Source organism: Dermochelys coriacea, chromosome 24 (genome assembly GCF_009764565.3).
Source record: "Dermochelys coriacea isolate rDerCor1 chromosome 24, rDerCor1.pri.v4, whole genome shotgun sequence".
Lineage (NCBI taxonomy): Eukaryota > Metazoa > Chordata > Testudines > Dermochelyidae > Dermochelys > Dermochelys coriacea.
Genome location: NC_050091.1, coordinates 15,326,781 through 15,347,576, shown reverse-complemented (window position 1 = coordinate 15,347,576; position 20,796 = coordinate 15,326,781). Strand labels below are relative to the sequence as shown.

Genomic DNA, 20,796 nt, shown 5'->3' with positions numbered 1-20,796 from the left:
GCCATTCGGTCCCTAGTCTGTAGCGGTGCATTGGATTCTTCCATCCTAAGTGCAGGACCCTGCATTTATCCTTATTGAACCTCATTAGATTTCTTTTGGCCCAATCCTCCAATTTGTCTAGGTCCTTTTGTATCCTATCCCTCCCCTCCAGCGTATCTACCACTCCTCCCAGTTTAGTATCATCCGCAAATTTGCTGAGAGTGCAATCCACACCATCCTCCAGATCATTTATGAAGATATTGAACAAAACGGGCCCCAGGACCGACCCCTGGGGCACTCCACTTGACACCGGCTGCCAACTAGACATGGAGCCATTGATCACTACCCGTTGAGCCCGACAATCTAGCCAGCTTTCTACCCACCTTATAGTGCATTCATCCAGCCCATACTTCCTTAACTTGCTGACAAGAATGCTGTGGGAGACCGTGTCAAAAGCTTTGCTAAAGTCAAGAAACAATACATCCACTGCTTTCCCTTCATCCACAGAACCAGTAATCTCATCATAAAAGGCGATTAGATTAGTCAGGCATGACCTTCCCTTGGTGAATCCATGCTGACTGTTCCTGATCACTTTCCTCTCCTCTAAGTGCTTCAGGATTGATTCTTTGAGGACCTGCTCCATGATTTTTCCAGGGACTGAGGTGAGGCTGACCGGCCTGTAGTTCCCAGGATCCTCCTTCTTCCCTTTTTTAAAGATGGGCACTACATTAGCCTTTTTCCAGTCATCCGGGACTTCCCCCGTTCGCCACGAGTTTTCAAAGATAATGGCCAAGGGCTCTGCAATCACAGCCGCCAATTCCTTCAGCACTCTCGGATGCAATTCGTCCGGCCCCATGGACTTGTGCACGTCCAGCTTTTCTAAATAGTCCCTAACCACCTCTATCTCTACAGAGGGCTGGCCATCTCTTCCCCGTTTTGTGTTGCCCAGCACAGCAGTCTGGGAGCTGACCTTGTTAGTGAAAACAGAGGCAAAAAAAGCATTGAGTACATTAGCTTTTTCCACATCCTCTGTCACTAGCTTGCCTCCCTCATTCAGTAAGGGGCCCACACTTTCCTTGGCTTTCTTCTTGTTGCCAACATACCTGAAGAAACCCTTCTTGTTACTCTTGACATCTCTTGCTAGCTGCAGCTCCAGGTGCGATTTGGCCCTCCTGATATCTTTCCTACATGCCCGAGCAATATTTTTATACTCTTCCCTGGTCATATGTCCAACCTTCCACTTCTTGTAAGCTTCTTTTTTATGTTTAAGATCCGCTAGGATTTCACCATTAAGCCAAGCTGGTCGCCTGCCATATTTACTATTCTTTCGACTCATCGGGATGGTTTGTCCCTGTAACCTCAACAGGGATTCCTTGAAATACAGCCAGCTCTCCTGGACTCCCTTCCCTTTCATGTTAGTCCCCCAGGGGATCCTGGCCATCTGTTCCCTGAGGGAGTCAAAGTCTGCTTTCCTGAAGTCCAGGGTCCGTATCCTGCTGCTTACCTTTCTTCCCTGCGTCAGGATCCTGAACTCAACCAACTCATGGTCACTGCCTCCCAGATTCCCATCCACTTTTGCTTCCCCCACTAATTCTACCCGGTTTGTGAGCAGCAGGTCAAGAAAAGCGCTCCCCCTAGTTGGCTCCCCTAGCACTTGCACCAGGAAATTGTCCCCTACGCTTTCCAAAAACTTCCTGGATTGTCTATGCACCGCTGTATTGCTCTCCCAGCAGATATCAGGAAAATTAAAGTCACCCATGAGAATCAGGGCATGCGATCTAGTAGCTTCCGTGAGTTGCCGGAAGAAAGCCTCATCCACCTCATCCCCCTGGTCCGGTGGTCTATAGCAGACTCCCACCATGACATCACTCTTGTTGCACACACTTCTAAACTTAATCCAGAGACACTCAGGTTTTTCCACAGTTTCGTACCGGAGCTCTGAGCAGTCATACTGCTCCCTTACATACAGTGCTACTCCCCCACCTTTTCTGCCCTGCCTGTCCTTCCTGAACAGTTTATAACCATCCATGACTGTACTCCAGTCATGTGAGTTATCCCACCAAGTCTCTGTTATTCCAATCACGTCATAATTCCTTGACATCACCAGGACCTCCAGTTCTCCCTGCTTGTTTCCAAGGCTTTGTGCATTTGTATATAAGCACTTGAGATAACCTGTTGATCGCCCCTCATTCCCAGTATGAGGCAGGAGCCCTCCCCTCACAGACATTCCTGCCTGTGCTTCCTCCCGGTATCCCGCTTTCCCATTTCTCTGTGACTTTTATGTCACATTTCAAGTGCGGAGGGATACACATTAAAGCAGCAGAGGGTTTGGCAGACTTCCTAACAGGGATGGGGGAGAGCAGCAAGCCATGGGGGGAGAGAAGCGGGGTAAGAGGCGGGGCTGTGAGAGAAGAGGAGGGCAGGGGCTCAGGGGAAGAGGCGGGGTGGAATGGGGACGTAGGAGGAAAAGTTGGGGCAGGTGGCTCCAGTTTTCAGAAATTAGACAGTTGGCAACCCTGAGATTGGGCAGCACCTAACAGTGCCAGGCACTGCCCAGACACACAAGGAGAGACAAGAGTGACCCCCTTAGTGGGCCGCACCCCCAGGGCCCGCACAGCTCCATAGGGACAGGCCCGTGGCCTCCCTGGCTCCAAGTCTGGACCTTTGGCACCAACGACCCGTCTCCCTCCATGGCCCCTGCAGCAAATCCAGCCACGCCAGATCCCTGCGGCAACCGCGTATGGGCCCTTCATGGAGCAAGCCTCTCAGGGAGCATTTACAGTGGCACCAGCAGCCTTTGCAAAACAAGTTCACTCTTGGTTAGCTGCCTGGCTACAGAAGCTGAACGGCCTTAGGTCAGCACAGGGAAATAAAGGTTAAAGCATGGACCATTCTGCTTCTGTCTCCGGCTGACCTCCTGGGTCAGCCCCCACGTGTCCCCTAGCTGCTTCCCCAGCCCTCTCTCCCCACACCTCCCAATCCCTTGGTCTCCCGCTGGGGTCAGCACTCAGCTTCCCTGCCGAGAGGTGGGGAAATCCACCTCCCGGTGGGGCCTTGGTTGCTAGTGTCAGGGGACTGCTGGCCCCTCACTGACCCTTAGGGGGTCTGTGGTTGGCCCTCTCCCAGGACCAAAAGAAAGAGGAAGGGTCGATGGGAAATCAGGACCCTGAGACTGATGGTCTCCAGGGGCAAGGGGGGAGAGGCCAATGCTCCATGTCAGCCTGATTGACAGGCCAGGCAGGCCAATGAGGGAGTCAGGAGTGCAGGGTCCTGTCCTCCCTGTGAGCTGGAGCTGCCAGGGGCCAGAGCAAGCCAGGTCAGGAGAGAGCCGGAGCCGGAGCTGAGCTGGGGAGTGAAGCCGCGCCGGCCAGAGGGTTGCCAACTTTCTAATTGCACAAAGCCGAACACCCTAGCCCCACCCCTTCCCCGAGGCCCCGCCCACTGCATTCCCCCTCCCTCAGTGCCTCGCTCTCCCCCACCCTCCCTCACTTTCACTGGGCTGGGGCAGATGAGGGCTCCATCTGGGGGTGCAAGCTCTGGGGTGGGGCCGGGAATGAGGGGTTTGCTGTGGGGTGGGGCCGGGAAGGAGGGGGCTCCACTCTGGGGGGGTGGGGCCAAAGGAGTCAGGGTGTGGGAGGGGGCTGCAGGTTGCGCCAGGAGGTTGAGGTGCAGGAGGGGGTACAGGCTCTGGGGTGTGGGTGCAGGCTCTGGGGTGGGGCTGGGGAGGAGGGGTTTGGGGTGCAGGAGGTGGCTCCAGGTTTGGAGGGTTCAGGGCTGGGGTAGAGGGTTGGGGCACGGGCTTACCTCGGACAGCTCCGGTCAGCGGTGCAGCAGGGCTAAGGCAGGCTCCCGGCCCATCCTGGCTCCGTGCTGCGTCCCAGAAGCAGACAGCAGGTCCGGCTCCTAGGCTGGGGGGCCAGGAGAATCCGCGAGCTGCTCTTGCCCACAGGCACTGCAACCCCAGCTCCCATTGGTCACAGCTCCAAGCCAATGGTAGTGCAGAGCCGGTGCTCGGGGACAGGGCAGCGTGCAGAGCCCCTCCTAGGAGACGAACCTGCTGGCCGCTTCCGGGGTGCAGCGCAGAGCCAGGACAGGTATGGACTAGCCTGCTTTAGCCCTGCTGCACCACTGACCGGATTTTTAATGGCCCAGTCAATGGTGCTGACCGGAGCCGCCAGGGTCCCTTTTTGACTGGGGGTTCCAGTCGAAAACTGGATACCTGGTAACCCTAGCAGGCCAGAGCAGCAGCAGAGCTGAGCAGAGCTGTGCTGGGCTGAACCAGAGGAGCAGCCAAGGGAGCAGGTCTGTGCTGGGAGCTGAGCTGGGCATGGAGCTGTTCGGAGCTGGGTGCGGTGAGCAGCTGGGGAGAGCGAGGAGGACCCTGGGCAGCAGGCCCAGGGCAGGGAGACACGCCAGCCAAGATGCCTGGCCTGCCAGACATGGAGGGGGATCGTAACCCCGACAATAGCGGGACCATCCCCCGCTTACACTAGGCGTCTATGTCCAGGTGTTTGGGTTCTCCATTGTCGTTTGAATTTTCCATTGACGTGATCAGCCTCTGCCAGGCCTTTCAAATGAGCCCTTCATGCCACACTAAAATATTGGGTCGACCCAGCCACATCACTCAGGGGTGTGAAAAGTCCACACCCCTGAGCAGCAGAGTTAAGCTGCTCTAATCCCCGGTGTAGACAGCGCCAGGTCCAGGGGCACAAGAACAGGGGGCCGGGGAGAACCAGGCCCTGACACTCTTTAACAAACGAAACCAGCCTTAGGTGCGGGCGAGAGCGGGGAGCATCATGTCAGCCACCCACACCAGGCCTTGCTCAGCTGGGGCCGCCGCCTGCCTGCATCTCATGGGCAGGCTCCGTGTCAGGCTGCAACTCCCAGCCCCAGCCTCAGCTGAGTCGGGTGTGGGGGGGACTGCAGTGTTGGGTGATGGGGAGGGGACATGCCTGCCCCTTGGGACCCATCTTCGCTCTCTCTCCCCTTCACACAGTGTTTAAATCTGTGACTCATCCGAGCCCCCCCCTCGCCCCCATCCCAGCAGACTCTGGCGCCCCCCCAGTATCTGGCTCTGCAACATCCCTGGAGAGGGGCTGCTCCCAGTCACCTACTCTCTCGCTCTGCCCCGGGCGGCACTGGGGCTGCGGCCCCCCCTGGGCTTTTCTCCCTGCAGAGGCTGGGACAGGACTTTGCAACTTCCAGCTGCTGACTGCGGCTGCTGTGGTGCAGCATGCAGGGGCTGGAGTGCAGTGAGCAGATCCTGGGGGCTCTGGCAGCCTCTGCCCTGCCTCCCCCTGCACCTGCCCCACACAATGCACCACTGCACAGAGCCCAGGATCCCCCCAGACACCCGCCCCCAGCGCCTGGGATCCCCCCGGCCTGAGGGGGAAACCTCCACAGCCCAGGATCCCCCTGCCCCATGGGGATACCTTCTCTACAGCCAAGGGTCCCAATGTATCCTCCAGTCTGGGATCCCCCCGTCCCATGGGGACACCTTCTCCATAGCCCGGGATCCTCCCATGCCATGGGGATACCTTCTTTACAGCCCAGGATCCCTCTGCCCCATGGTAATACCTTCTCCACAGCTGGGGATCCCAATGTACCCCTAGCCTGGGATCCCCCCACCCCATGGGGATACCTTCTCTACAGCCTGGGGTTCCATTGCTCCCCTAGCCTGGGATCCCACCACCTCATGGAGATACCTTCTCCACAGCCCAGTCTCTCTCTCTGCCGGATCCCAATCCAGGATCCTAGGGACACGCCCATTCACCTGGGCCTCCTCCCTTCCCGGGACACCTCCCTGTTGTGGTTTAAGTTGCCTGCAAGAAACCAAGCGGGTCTGCCCCCTTGTCCATGTGCACACCCTCTCCAGAGCCCAGGGCGCAACATCCTTCTCACTCCACCCCCTGGTGAAACAGACACCTCCCCCCAAGGCCGTGAAGGTGAGGATGCCCCTTGGCTGGGGCTGATGTGCAGCTCTCTCACTGCCGGGAAGGTGACTCTTAGGACTATAACCCTGCTCTGCACAAACCAGTCCTCTGAGTAACAGGACGAAATTAAGAGGGGGAAACTCAAAGCTATCTGGGGACCTTCCTGGCAGTACAATCTATGTCTTAGGCTCTGTGTAAAGGGGTCCCCTTTACCAAAACTCATTGGGGTTTTGGTTGGCAAGCTCCCGGGACCAAAAGGAAGGGGAAGGGTCGATGGGAAATCAGGACCCTGACACTGACAGCCCCCCGGGGCAATGGGGAGAGGCCAATGCTCCTGTCAGCCTGATTGACAGGGCGGACAGGCTAATGCGGGAGTCAGGAGGCCAGGGGGGTCCCATCCGCCTAGTGAGCTGGAATTGCCTGGGTCAGACAGAGTGGGGCCGAGCTCAGGAGAGAGCAGGGGCCTGAGCAGAGCTGGGGAGCAGGGCCGCGCCGGCCAGACGGGCCAGAGAAGCAGCCCAGGGGGCTGGAGGCAGAGCAGCAGCAGCAGCATCAGTGGTGAGGCAGAATGGAGGAGCTGGAGCTGGGGCTGGGGCTGGGGCTGGGGCTGGAGCTGACACACCAGAGCCGGGTGAGGGGAGCAGCTGGGGAGAGCGAGGGGGACCCTGTCAGCGGGCCCAGCGCAGGGAGACGCCCCCCCAGCCAAGACGTCTGGCAGGCCAGACTTGGGGGGGGATCGTAACCCCGACGGGGTGGGGGCGATGCTGGGTCCTGCCACCTAGAGCCTAGGGACGTGTGGCCACCGCCAGAGCAAGCCCGACCCGCAGCCTCCCTGCAGCACAGCCAGGGCCTGGGACGTGTGAGGAACAGACTGAACTGCCCTGACATCCCAGAGACGCTGGCTGTGACATCCCTGTGCCACAAAGCGGGGCGACAGGTTTTCCTTTCATCTTTCCCATTTTTCCTTATTTTTTTAAAATTGGTTGCTGTTTTATCAAGTAGTATTTACTCTGAACTGTATGTAATGATCAGTGGATCAGGGAAGCATCGAGTGCAGAGAGAGCACCCGGAGTGGGGACACCCTGGCCCCTGCCCTTAGTGACCACAACAAGGTTGGGGGTGGAGCCCCCCAGGAATCCTGGGCCCAGCCCTGTTGGGGTTACGAGGACTCTGCCACACAGGAGATGGAAGGGGAGCCCTCGAGGTCAGGCAGGCCTCTGGGTAAAGGTAGTGGGAGCCAGGACTCAGATCCTTTCGTTAGCCCATTTCACCGGGGTCGTGTGTAAGCCAGGAAAGTTTCCCATAATAGCAGGACCATCCCCGCTTACATGTGGAACAGTTTCCCAAGGGAAGGGCTGGAAACCCCAATGCTTGAAACTTTTAAAAGGAGACTGGGCCAAACGTGCTCTAAGGAGCAGCCTTGCGCACTGGCAGAGAGATAGACTGAGGCAGGGTGCTACCCAAGGGCCTTTTCTCCTCTAACTTCTCTAATTCCACCCCACTGTTCTGGTACTAAAGACCTGGTGCTTGGATCCCACTGCACTGGGATTGTGATTTAGTGCCCTGACGTGTAACTCCTCCTGGGCCAGTAGTGTAGATCCTGCTGTTAGGACAACAGTTTGCAGGTGCCCGTGTTCAGCTGAACTCTTGCACCCAATCCCTGAGTATGTCCCTGCTGTACTGTGAGCATGCAGTCTGACCCGGCTGTGTGCGTCCCAGGGTGTGTGGACTGCGAATTCCTGGCATTCAGACCCTGCTATATGTATCTCATTGCACTGGTAGTGTCAGTGCCATGGTGTGATGAAGACGTTATTCTTGGAACCTGAATCCTGAAAATAGTGCCCTGGTGTGATGGTAACTCTGGGCTGTCAGTGTGAATCCTGCACTTTTGTAGGCAGTGGTGTGGTAGCCATGCTGGTCCCAGGATATGAGAGAGACAAGGTGGGTGAGCTAATATCTTTTATTAGAGCAACTTCTGTTGATATGAGAGAGAGAGAGAGAGAGAGAGAGAGAGAGAGAGAGAGAGAGAGAGAGAGAGAGAGAGAGAGAGAGAGAGAAGCTTTGTGTGTGTGGGTGTGTGTGTGTGTAGGGGTTTTGTGCTGGGAGAGCAGCTGAGCCTGATTAGGGGGTGGGGCTTTGTGCTGAGAGAGCAGCTGAGCCCTGCCTAGGGGACGGGGCTTCTGACTAGGGGCCCTATAAAGGTAGCCAGCCAGTCAGGCAGTGGCACAGGAGCTAGCAAACAGAGCTCTAAACAGGGGAGTTTGAATTGTGGTGCTTGTTTGGGGTTTGCTTTTGCTGGGGGAGGGTGGTCTTCTTGGTGTGGCTTGTGTTTCCCAGATTAACAGGATTTAGGTGGGAAGGAGATGACAGATACAGAGGCAGCTGTGGGACTGACTCCTGCAGTGAAAGACACATTGAGGATGACTGGATGTGGAAGCTGTGGTATGTACATGATCCTGGAGGGGGGAACTGGTAAGAGTTTTGTCTGCATGAAATGCTGTCTGATAGAGCTGATGGAGGAAAAGATCCGAGGTTTGGAGATGCAGGTGGAAAGTCTGGTTGAGTTTAGGAAGGGGTTTGAGCAGATGATGGAGCAAAGATATGAGGTATCTGAAGGGAAAAGCTCAGACTCACAGATGGAACCAGGGCTGGGGAATTTTGAGGAAAGTGGTCAGTGGAAACATGTGACTCAAAGAACCAGGCAGAGAAAAAGACGGGCTAGTGAAGGAGAAATAGAGCTTAGGAACAGGTTTGCAGAGTTGGAAAATGAAGAAGGGGCTCAGCAGGTACTTGTTGAAGGTGGAAGGGTAAGGAAGAAGAGAAGAGAGGCTAGTCCTATAGAAAAAGGGGAAGAGTCAAGGGAGACTACACCAAATATGAGCCCCAGGAGGATACAGGATGGGTTGAAGAAGATTGTAAGGGAAAATAGGAATGGAAAGAACTTGCAGCCAGAGGGAACAGGGGAGAGACTGGAGAATAGCACTGTCAACAGGAAAAGGCAGGTCTATGTGATCGGGGACTCTTTATTGAGAAGAATAGACAGGCCTGTAACTAGAGCTGATCCTGAGAATAGAAAGGTGTGCTGTCTTCCGGGTGCTAAGATACGGGATGTAGACCTGAGGTTGAAAAGGATCCTAAAGGGAGCGGGAAAGAATCCCCTAATTATCCTTCATGTGGGAACAAATGATACGGCTAGATTCTCGCTGGAAAGTATTAAGGGAGACTATGCTAGGCTGGGGAAGACGCTTAAGGAAATTGAGGCTCAGGTGATCTTTAGCGGGATCCTTCCTGTTCCTAGAGAAGGGCAACAAAGGTGTGACAAGATTATGACTGTCAACAGATGGCTTAGGCAGTGGTGCTATAAGGAGGGCTTTGGGATGTATGGCCACTGGGAGGTATTCACGGACAGAGGTCAGTTCTCTCGGGATGGACTTCATCTGAGTAGGGAAGGAAATAGACTTCTAGGATCGAGGCTGGCACAACTGATAAAGAGAGCTTTAAACTAGGAATTGGGGGGAGATGGATGGGAGATGTCCAGAAAATCTCCACGCCAGATTTTAGCATTGAGAGGGAAGAAGACGAAGTAAGAAAGGATACAGCCGTGGGTAGGAGAATGTCTATAAGGAGTGAGAGCGGTGTGGATACTAGTCTAATAGGTTATACTGGCTGTAGAATGACTGTACCTAATAGGGTACAAAATGTGAGCGAGGCCAAACAGCAAAAATTAAGATGTTTATACACCAATGCGAGGAGTCTAGGTAACAAAATGGAGGAACTAGAGCTACTGGTGCAGGAAGTGAAACCAGATATTATAGGGATAACAGAAACATGGTGGAATAGTAGTCATGACTGGACTACAGGTATTGAAGGGTATGTGCGGTTTAGGAAAGACAGAAGCAAAGGTAAAGGTGGTGGAGTAGCATTGTATATCAATGATGAGGTAGAATGTAAAGAAATAAGAAGCGATGCAATGGATAAGACAGAGTCCGTCTGGGCAAAAATTACATTGGGGAAGAAAACTAGTAAAGCCTCTCCTACGATAGTGCTTGGGGTGTGCTATAGACCTCTGGGATCTAATTTGGATATGGATAAAGCCCTTTTTAATATTTTTAATAAAGTAAATACTAATGGAAACTGCATGATCATGGGAGACTTTAACTTCCCAGATATAGACTGGAGGACCAGTGCTAGTAATAATAATAGGGCTCAGATTTTCCTAGATGCGATAGCTGATGGATTCCTTCATCAAGTAGTTGCTGAACCGACTAGAGGGGATGCCATTTTAGATTTAATTTTGGTGAGTAGCGAGGACCTCATAGAAGAAATGGTTGTAGGGGACAATCTTGGCTCAAGTGATCATGAGCTAATTCAGTTCAAACTAAATGGAAGGATTAACAAAAATGAATCTGCAACTAGGGTTTTTGATTTCAAAAGGGCTGACTTTCAAAAATTAAGGAAATTAGTTAGGGAAGTGGATTGGACTGAAGAACTTATGGATCTAAAGGTAGAGGAGGCCTGGGATTACTTTAAATCAAAGCTGCAGAAGCTATCGGAAGCCTTTATCCCAAGAAAGGGGAAAAAATTCATAGGAAGGAGTTGTAGACCAAGCTGGATGAGCAAGCATCTTAGAGAGGTGATTAAGAAGAAGCAGAAAGCATACAGGGAGTGGAAGATGGGAGGGATCAGCAAGGAAAGCTACCTAATTGAGGTCAGAACATGTAGGGATCAATTGAGACAGGCTACAAGTCGAGTAGAGTTGGACCTTGCAAAGGGAATTAAAACCAATAGTAAAAGGTTCTATAGCCATATAAATAAGAAGAAAACTAAGAAAGAAGGAGTGGTGCCGCTAAACACTGAGGATGGAGTGGAGGTTAAAGATAATCTAGGCATGGCCCAATATCTAAACAAATACTTTGCCTCAGTCTTTAATAAGGCTAAAGAGGATCTTAGGGATAATGGTAGCATGACAAATGGGAAGGAGGATATAGAGGTAGATATTACCATATCAGAGGTAGAAGCGAAACTGAAACAGCTTAATGGGACTAAATCGGGGGGCCCAGATAATCTTCATCCAAGAATATTAAAGGAATTGGCACCTGAAATTGCAAGCCCATTAGCAAGAATTTTTAATGAATCTGTAAACTCAGGAGTAGTACTGTATGATTGGAGAATTGCTAATATAGTTCCGATTTTTAAGAGAGGGAAAAAAAAGTGATCCGGGTAACTACAGGCCAGTTTGACATCTGTAGTATGCAAGGTCCTGGAAAAAATTTTGAAGGAGAAATTAGTTAAGGACATTGAAGTCAATGGTAAATGGGACAAAATACAACATGGTTTTACAAAAGGTAGATCGTGCCAAACCAACCTAATCTCCTTTTTTGAAAAAGTAACAGATTTTTTAGAGAAAGGAAATGCAGTGGATCTAATTTACCTAGATTTCAGGAAGGCGTTTGATACCGTGCCACATGGGGAATTATTAGTTAAATTGGAGAAGATGGGGATCAATATGAACATCAAAAGGTGGATAAGGAATTGGTTGAAGGGGAGACTGCAACGGGTCCTACTGAAAGGCGAACTGTCATGTTGGAGGGAGGTTACCAGTGGAGTTCCTCAGGGATCGGTTTTGGGACCAATCTTATTTAATCTTTTTATTACAGACCTTGGCACAAAAAGTGGGAGTGTGCTAATAAAGTTTGCAGATGATACAAAGCTGGGAGGTATTGCCAATTCGGAGAAGGATCGGGATATTATACAGGAGGATCTGGATGACCTTGTAAACTGGAGTAATAGTAATAGGATGAAATTTAATAGTGAGAAGTGTAAGGTTATGCATTTAGGGATTAATAACAAGAATTTTAGTTATAAGTTGGGGACGCATCAATTAGAAGTAACGGAAGAGGAGAAGGACCTTGGAGTATTGGTTGATCATAGGATGACTATGAGCTGCCAATGTGATATGGCTGTGAAAAAAGCTAATGCGGTTTTGGGATGCATCAGGAGAGGCATTTCCAGTAGGGATAAGGAGGTTTTAGTACCGTTATACAAGGCACTGGTGAGACCTCCCCTAGAATACTGTGTGCAGTTCTGGTCTCCCATGTTTAAAAAGGATGAATTCAAACTGGAGCAGGTACAGAGAAGGGCTACTAGGATGATCCGAGGAATGGAAAACTTGTCGTATGAAAGGAGACTTAAGGAGCTTGGCTCGTTTAGCCTAACTAAAAGAAGGTTGAGGGGAGATATGATTGCTCTCTATAAATATATCAGAGGGATAAATACAGGAGAGGGAGAGGAATTATTTCAGCTCAGCACCAATGTGGACACAAGAACAAATGGGTATAAACTGGCCACCAGGAAGTTTAGACTTGAAATCAGACGAAGGTTTCTAACCATCAGAGGAGTGAAGTTTTGTCATAGCCTTCCAAGGGAAGCAGTGGGGACAAAAGATCTATCTGGCTTTAAGATTCTACTCGATAAGTTTATGGAGGAGATGGTATGATGGGATAATGGAATTTTGGTAAGTAATTGATCTTTAAATATTCAGGGTAAATAGGCCAAATCCCCTGAGATGGGATATTAGATGGATGGGATCTGAGTTACTATAGAAAATTCTTTCCTGGGTATCTGGCTGGTGAATCTTGCCCATATGCTCAGGGTTTAGCTGATTGCCATATTTGGGGTCGGGAAGGAATTTTCCTCCAGGGTAGATTGGAAGGCCCTGGAGGTTTTTCGCCTTCCTCTGTAGCATGGGGCCTGGGTCACTTGCTGGAGGATTCTCTGCTCCTTGAAGTCTTTAAACCACGATTTGAGGACTTCAATAGCTCAGCCATAGGTGAGGTTTTTTCATAGGAGTGGGTGGGTGAGATTCTGTGGCCTGCGTTGTGCAGGAGGTCGGACTAGATCAGAATGGTCCCTTCTGACCTTAGTATCTATGAATCTATAAGCTTTGGAGTTTACACAGAGCTCTTCCTCCTGCGCAGATTCTTGAATGTCTGGCTGGCTCCTTAGCAAACTAACGGCTCAATTCCCTGGCCCCTAAACTCCTAACTTGTTTTGGATCTAAGAAACCAGACAGCTCTGTTAGTGCGTCTGAAATTCACAACCTCGGCCAGCGCTGGGCTAGTTAATTCTTGTCTGTGACACCCAATAAATGAGAGAGGAGCGGTGGGTGATGTAATATCTTTTATTGGACCAACTTCTGCTGGTGAAAGAGACAAGCCATCTCAGACCTGAAGAAAACCTCTGATGGTCCAATAATAGATATTCTGTCACCCACCTTGTCTCTGTAATATCCTGGGACCAACACAGCTACAAGAACACTGCAACCCCAATAAATAACTCCTCCTCAGCTGCAAGAGGCCTATTTACGATCAGATCACTGGCATGGCTTGTGTGGTGGGAATGGCCAGCTCTTTATACTGGAAAGTCCCAGCAGAGCATAAGCTTCCCCCGATACCTTACAAGGCATGCTTTATATATAAGATCATGATTATATGAAAACAAGGTATGTGGGGGTTACAGTACACTCCCCCAAGGTATAGAATGTCACACGCCCCTCGCTGTCCATCAGAAAGCAGCACACTCAGTGGCCTCCCTTCTTTCATATACTTCCAGGCATAAACATAGATGAAGCAATTTGCTAGACAGTTCAGTCATGATTAGAACTCAGCTCTTCAGAGTGCAAGACTAGCAACCCAGGCACTGGACCACTGTGTGGTCTGCCCTCTCTGTTCCTATTCTGGAGGGATAGGGGAAGCACAGTGCGTTAGCTGGTCTGACTGCTTCTTGGAAAGAGGCAGAACCGCATTGGGTTGACACATGCAGGAATGTGGGATGATGCCTTTGCACAGATTTTGAATGAGATGGCTGTGCTGCAGAGAATCTTGCTCAATAATTCCTCCAGGACAGGGAATTAGTCTTCCATACAACTGAGGTGACATTATCGAGCCCCAGTAGCTTGTGGATCTTAATTATCTTGAGTAATGTTGTACACAATATACACAGTTTACCCCTTTTCCCATTTCATTTACAAATATGTTGAACAGCACTGGTCCCAGTACAGACCAGAGAATCATAGAATATTAGGGTTGGAAGAGACCTCAGGAGGTCATCTAGTCCAATCCCCTGCTCAAAGCAGGACCAACACCAACTTAATTATCCCAGCCAGGGCTTTGTCAAGCCGGGCCTTAAAAACCTCTAAGGATGGAAATTCCACCACCTCCCTACGTAACCCATTCCAGTGCTTCACCACCCTCCTAGTGAAATAGTGTTTCCTAATATCCAACCTAGACTTCCCCGACTGCTCCTTGTTCTGTCATCTGCCACCACTGAGAACATCCAAGCTCCCTCTTTGGAACCCCCCTTCAGGTATTGAAGGCTGCTATCAAATCCCCCCTCACTCTTCTGAAGACTAAATAACCCCAGTTCCCTCAGCCTCTCTTCGTAAGTCATGTGCCCCAGCCTCCTAATCATTTTCGTTGTCCTCCGCTGGACTCTCTCCAATTTGTCCACATCTCTTCTGTAGTGGGGGGACCAAAACTGGATGCAATACTCCAGGTGTGACCTCACCAGTGCCAAATAGATGGGAATAATCATTCCCCTCGATCTGCTGGCAATGATCTGACTAATACAGCCTAATATGTCATTGGCCTTCTTGGCAACAAGGGCACACTGCTGACTCATATCCAGCTTCTCGTCCACTGTAATCCCCAGGTCCTGTTCTGCAGAACTGCTGCTTAGCCAGTCGGTCCCCAGTCTGTAGCGGTGCATGGGATTCTTCCTTCCTAAGTGCAGAACTCTGCACTAGTCCTTGTTGAACCTCATCAGATTTCTTTTGGCCCAATCCTCCAATTTGTCTAGGTCACGCTGGACCCTATCCCTACCCTCCAGTGTATTTACCTCTTCCTCCAGCTTAGTGTCATCTGTGAACTTGCTGAAGGTGCAATTAATGCCATCATCCAGATCATTAATAAAGAGGTAAACAAAACTGGCCCCTGGGACACTCTGCTTGATGCTTTCTGCCCACTAGACATTGAGCCGTTGATCACTACCCATTGAGCCCGACAATCTAGCCAGCTTTCTATCCACCTTATAGTCCATTAATCGAATCCATACTTTTTTAACTTGCTGGCAAGAATACTGTGGGAGTATATACCTCTATACCAGCTATTACCTTTCACCATCCTGAAAATTGACCTTTTATTCCTACCCTTTGTTTCCTGTCTTTTAGCCAGCTGCTGATCCATGAGAGGATCTCCCCTCTTGTGCCACGACTGGTTACTTTGCTTAATAGCCTTTATGAAGGATCTTGACAAAGGCTTTCTGAAAGTCCAAGTATACTATAGCCAATCATCACCCTTGACCACATGTTTTCTGTCCCCCCTCAAAGAATTCTAATAGATTGGTGAGGCATGATTTCTCTTTACAAAAATCATGTTGACTCTTCCCCAACATACTGTATTAGTCTATGTGTCTGATAATTTGCCTGCTACTGAAGTTAGGTTTAACAGCCTGTAATTGCTAGGATCGTCTCTGGAGCTTTTTTAAAAATCAGCATTACATTAGCTAACCTCCAGTCACCTGGTGCAGAGACTGATTTAAGCAATAGGCTACATACCACAGTTATTAGTTCCTTCAGAACTCTCGGATGATACCATCTAGTGCTTATGACTTATCACTGTTTCATGTATCATTTTGTTCCAAAACCTCCTCTAGTGACACCTCAATGTCGGACATTTCCTCAGATTTTTCACCTAAAAAGAATGGCTCCAGTATGCGAATCTCTCTCATATCCTCTGCAATGAAGATTTATGCAAATAATTCATTTTGCTTTGCCGCAACAGCCTTGTCTTCATTGAGTGCTCCTTTAGCATCTCGATCGTCCAGTGGCCCCACTGATTATTTAGCAGGCCTCCTGCTTCTGATGTACTAAAACATTTGTTTTCTGTTAGTTTTTGTGGTTTTTTTTGCTAGTTGTTCTTTAAATTCTTTTTTGGCCTGGCTGATTATACTTTTACACTTGATTTGCTAGGGATTACATAGCTTTCTGTTTTCCTTGGTAGGATGTCTTTTTGCCTCTAGCACTCTGTTGTTTAGCCATGGTGGCATTTTTTTGGTCCTCTTACTGTTTTTTTTTTTTATTTGCGATATACATTTACTTTGAGCCTCCATTATGGTGTTTTTAAAAAGTTTCCATGCAGCTTGCAGGCATTTCACTCTTGTGACCGCTCTTTTTAATTTCTGTTTATCTGGCTTCCTCATTTTTGTGTAGTTCCCCTTTTTAAAGTTAAATGCTACTGTGGTGGATTTCTTTGGTATTTCCCCCCACAATGATATTAAATTTAATTATATTATGGTTGCTATTAGTGAGCAGTTCAGCTGTATTCACCACTTGGACCAGATCCTGTGCGCCACTAAGGACTAAATCAAGAATTGCCTTGTGGGTTCGAAGCCTAGAGGCTCCAAAAAGCAGCCAGTAATAGTTAGTTTAAGCTTTTCTGGCTTTTAAATTCCAGCCATTAGAGTGCCTTCTGGCTTTATCTGCTAGATCAAAAAGCCCTCTATTCTCCACCCCCTACTCCTGGGGGAATTCTGCATCAAAATAAATATTCTGCCCAAAAAATTTTAAAATTCTGCATATTTTATTTGTCAAAATAACATAATTGAAACACCGGTTTCAATTATTTTGGGTCATTTATTTCAAAATACCTGTCAGCAAGTAGGTCTGTAAAACACAGACGACAAAAAAGATTCAGGAAATGTTTTTTGAAAAAATAGATTCCTTACTAGGCATTATAATACATAAATTAATTAATATTAATGATACTCTGAGTCATAATTCATTTAAACTACAATACACAACTATATTTCCCGTACCCCTCAGAAGCAATGCAAAGGCTTGCGGGAGTCGGGGGTTACGGAGGAGCTGAGGGAGACGGAAGTAAATTGCTGGGCAGGAGCCTGCGTGTGAATTTGGGAGGGTTGTTGGGTGTGGGTGGGAAGAGTATGGAACAGGTTATTTGGGGGGGGTGGGGAGGGATTGTTCGGGAGATTCCCCCATGCAGACCCTGGCTGACCCCGAGCCGCTCCCATTCAGTCAGGGACATCTGCCCTGTCCCCACATGTCCCTCCACCCCACTCAGACACCCACTTCCCACATCCCCATGTGGCCCTGCACCTCCCTCCCCACTATGGCTCTGTGCCTCCACTCCCATTGAGCCCCTGCCCCAGTCTGTCCTCCCCCACTAGCCCTTGTGAGCCCCTGTCTGACCCCCCAGCACCCCACGCTGTCTGTCTCCCCATAGCCCCTGTCTTCTGGCCTGGCCTGGCAGGCACTGGGAAGAAGGCTGGCTCTTATTCTTCCCTCATTGGTGGGGAGGTGCAGCTTTGTTCTATCACCACGGCGCCCTCTGGTGGGCAAAATGCGGAACTGCAGCAACACTTTGGCGGAAGCCTTTTTCTGAGAAAAGAAAATTAATTATGCATGCAATAGCACAGAATTCCACCAGAGTGACACCCTGTGGCACTGCCTACAATAGAGCAGGGTGAAACTTTTCAGACAAAGCTTTTTTCAGAGAAAAATTCGGATTTGGCAACACTGCAATGTCTTGCAAATTTGTGTGGTTTTGCTGAATTGTTCGTTTTGGGGGGGGGGGGGAATCAACATTCAGATCAAGTCTCAACATTTTGTGCTGACAATTTCTAAATGAAACATTTTTGAATTTTGGGATTAAAATGACTTTTTGTTTCAAAACATTCTTCAAACACAAATATTTTTTTTAAAAAATGAGAAATGGAAAAACGCTCAATTAAAATCATTTTTTTATTTCTCTGAATTGCCAGCAAACTGAAACATTAATTATTTACGCTGCTCTAGTTTACAGGCACTAGTCCAGGCATATTTTAGATTCATAGCTTTCAAGGATAGAAGACATCATTGTGATTATCTAGTCTGACCTCCTCTATAACACAGCCCAGAGATCTTCCCCAAAATAATTCCTGGAGCAGATCTGTTAGAAAAACAGCCAATCTTGACTTAAAAATTGCCAGTGATGGAAAATTCACTGTAACCCTTGATAAATTGTTCCAATGGTTAATTACACTCACTGTTAAAAATTTACACCTTATTTCCAGTATAAAATGTCTAGCTTCAACTTCCTGGCATTGGTTTGTGTTGTACCTTTCTCTGCCAGATTGAAGAGTCCATCACTAAATATTTGTTCCCCATGTAGGTACTTATAGACTGGGATCAAGTCACCCTTTAATCTTCTTTGTTCTACTAAATAGACAGCTGCTGGAGTCTCTCATTATAAAAGCGTATTTTCTATTCTTGTAATCATTCTCGTACCTCTCTTCTGAACCCTCTCCAATTTATCAACATCCTTCTTGAACTGTAGACACCGGAACCGGAGACAGTATTCCATTTGTGGTTCCATCAGTGCCAAATAAGGAGGTAAAATAATCTCTTAACCTTCTCGTTGATGAAGATTGAGCTCCTTAAGTCTTGCTCTATTGGCCCTCTTCTTCAGACATCCTTGTAGCTCTTTGCTGAAGCCTCTCTAACTCTGCCCTCAATGATGTAGCCAGCTTGTTAACTCCTGCACATGTTGTCTGTCTTCTCCCCAAGGCTAATGTAGCACCCAAGTTTACTGATTTACACAGATATATCAGCTACCATGGGAAATGCAAATGAAGACATTCCATTTGAGAAACAGACTTTTTCTACCTCTTGGGCTAAACTTCATCCATACTCATGAGTTTTACTAGCAGAATGCATCATTATTATTATTACCTCTATTACCTGTATTGTGGTTGCATCTGGGAGCCCTTGTCATGGACCATCACTCCATTGTGCTCGACGCTGTGCAGACATGGAATAAAAAGACTGTCTTCTTCTCTTCCATTGTGTCAGGAAATGACATTAAGATAGAAAGAAACTGGCTGTGATAATAAAATCACTGGATGAAGTTTGCAAAAATGAGTTTATTGCTTCACAATCATATCTGCAGGTTTATTTGTTTTTATTGACAATCAGAACAAAGTCTTTTTCTCATTAAATACCTAGAGGACACAGAAAGTCACAAGGGCTACAGTTATGGCACTATGAGCAATTCCTAGCTAAGATGGCAGCAGGATCCACTCCAGGGAGGGAAGATGCTTCAGCAGCCAGGATTTTGTTTAGATGTGACTAGAAGACAAAAACAGGAGAGGAATGAGTCAGCCTCCCTCGGGACTGGGAAGATGTCTCAGTAAGATTCCTTTGCAATTAATTCATTGATTTTTAAGGCCAGAAGGGACCATTAGGTCATGTAGTCAGCACAGGCCAGGGAATTTCCTGCAGTGTGGAAAGAACTACACTAGGCTGCCATGTAAGGGGATGCTTTCACGATCAGTAGCTTGTGGCTGGACTGCAATGTATCTTTCAGATGGTTGGTCTGTCGAGATATAAAGACTAGCAAGCAATGGAGAATCTGTCACCCCTGGGTGAGGTGCTCCAATGGTTAATTATTTTCTCTGTGGAAAAAGTTGCATCTTATTTCTGATCTGAACCTTTCTAACATCATCTTTCAGACACTGGGACCTACTCTGCCTTTGTCTGCTAGATTAAGAAGCCTTCTGCTATCAGAAATCTCCTCCCCAGGGAGGTACCTATAGGCCATCATAGAAAGATCAGAGGAGAGGGCAGCATCTGCAGAGCCACTCACCACCCAGAGAAGTCTCTGGCCTTCCAGGCATCAATGACCTTGGTGATGTTCCCCACCACCCCATAGCTGGGCAGCAGCAGGTCATCAGATGTCATCGTTGAAATTAGCCAGGCTCTCGCTGACCCTCACTGTCACCTCCTCACTGGGGCTGAACAGAACCATCATCCCCAAGGCCTGGACCACAGGCACGCCACCCTGAGACTCGCGCACAGACACAGCATCTGAGATCTTCGCCGGGAGAGGCACTGGGTGCCCATTCACCTGGAACACACAGACTTAGATCAGAGGAGAACTGGGAAACATGGAGGTGAATGGCAGGGACTAAGCTACAGTCCACTAGCCCTATTACATGACAACAGTATCTAGAGTCTAGGGGCCACAGTAACTGGCAATGGGGACTAGAGTCTTCGGGCCACATTATAAGGCAATAGACATAGACTGAGAGGTGCAGAAAACACTAAGACTGATGGAGGAGCCAATCAATAAACAGTGCCCTGGAGAGCAAATTGTTCAGATTCTCTCAATACACAATGAAGGTGCACTGATTTCCATAGGCAACTTGATTGGCAAACAGCCCTCCTGCCTTCAGTGTTGTTGACCTGTGAGCAATTGTGTCTCTTAGTGGGAAAAGTCAAGAACTCTGGAGACTTTATGCAAATGATTTAATTCCCTCATCTGAATATATGGTGAATTCACTTATTTGAATAAATGACCGCAGCCAATCAAGAGAGAGAGAAGGTGGGTGAGGTGATATCTTTTATTGCACCAATTACTCTTGGTGGAAAGGACAAGCTTTCATACTACACAGAGTTCTTCTTCACAATGATGTAGCTTGCAAGCTTGTTCCTTCCACCAACAGATATTGGTCCAATACAAATGATCACCTCGTCCACCTTGTCTCTCATATCCTGGGACCAACACGTCTACAGCAACCCTGCAAACATCTGTTCAGGTTACTGAGTTCCGAATGTGACATCATGATACCGCCTCTGATTCCCCCCTCTGTCCCATGGGGGCAATCTTGCTCCCCCAGTGGACAGGGCCCCCCCAGGATGGGGTGGTCTTTCCCCCAATGGCCAGGTGCTCCAGTGAAAGGAGGGATCTCTCCAAGGGACCCTACTGGGTCAGAGACCCTTCCTAAAACAGTTCCCTGCCTCTTCTCCAACATCAGAGGTGGGACACAA

The 20,796-nt window shown here is 49.0% G+C and overlaps 1 long non-coding RNA gene across 1 annotated transcript; it reads right to left on the bottom strand.

Annotated features, from left to right (window-relative positions):
- Positions 1–18,872: 18,872 nt before the first annotated feature.
- LOC122457377 lies at positions 18,873–19,652 on the bottom strand. Its single transcript, XR_006276884.1, has 2 exons — positions 19,613–19,652; positions 18,873–19,095 (listed from the first exon to the last, which is right to left on the bottom strand). It is a non-coding gene; the product is annotated as an uncharacterized LOC122457377 (long non-coding RNA).
- Positions 19,653–20,796: the final 1,144 nt, after the last annotated feature.